Source organism: Bison bison, unplaced genomic scaffold, assembly GCF_000754665.1.
Source record: "Bison bison bison isolate TAMUID 2011002044 unplaced genomic scaffold, Bison_UMD1.0 scf7180017864383, whole genome shotgun sequence".
In the NCBI taxonomy this organism is placed as follows: Eukaryota; Metazoa; Chordata; class Mammalia; order Artiodactyla; family Bovidae; genus Bison; species Bison bison.
The window spans coordinates 3,783,592-3,783,907 of record NW_011494955.1 but is presented as its reverse complement, the minus strand read 5'-3'; positions in this window follow the sequence as shown (position 1 = coordinate 3,783,907).

Sequence of the window (316 nt, the reverse complement as noted above, 5' to 3'; positions counted from 1 at the left end):
ATCTTCCGAAGATAAAATTGCATTCCTATAGGGCGGATGTGTAATGGGTTTACAACAAAGGAAAGAATTTATTACCTTAAGGGTCTAAAGTTACTAACACCAAGGCCACTACTTATTTTTTCTATATACCAACTATTAATTAATACATATTCAAGGATACAATTCAGGGGATGTGAAAACTTGGCAACAAACATTGACTCATCAATGAAATCCTTTACTAGTCTTATTCTGACAGTTTCTAACTCTCTGAGAGGCTCTAAGCTATTTGAATATCTTAAGCTTCCCGTGCCTCTCGAGGCTGGGAGACTGTAAACAA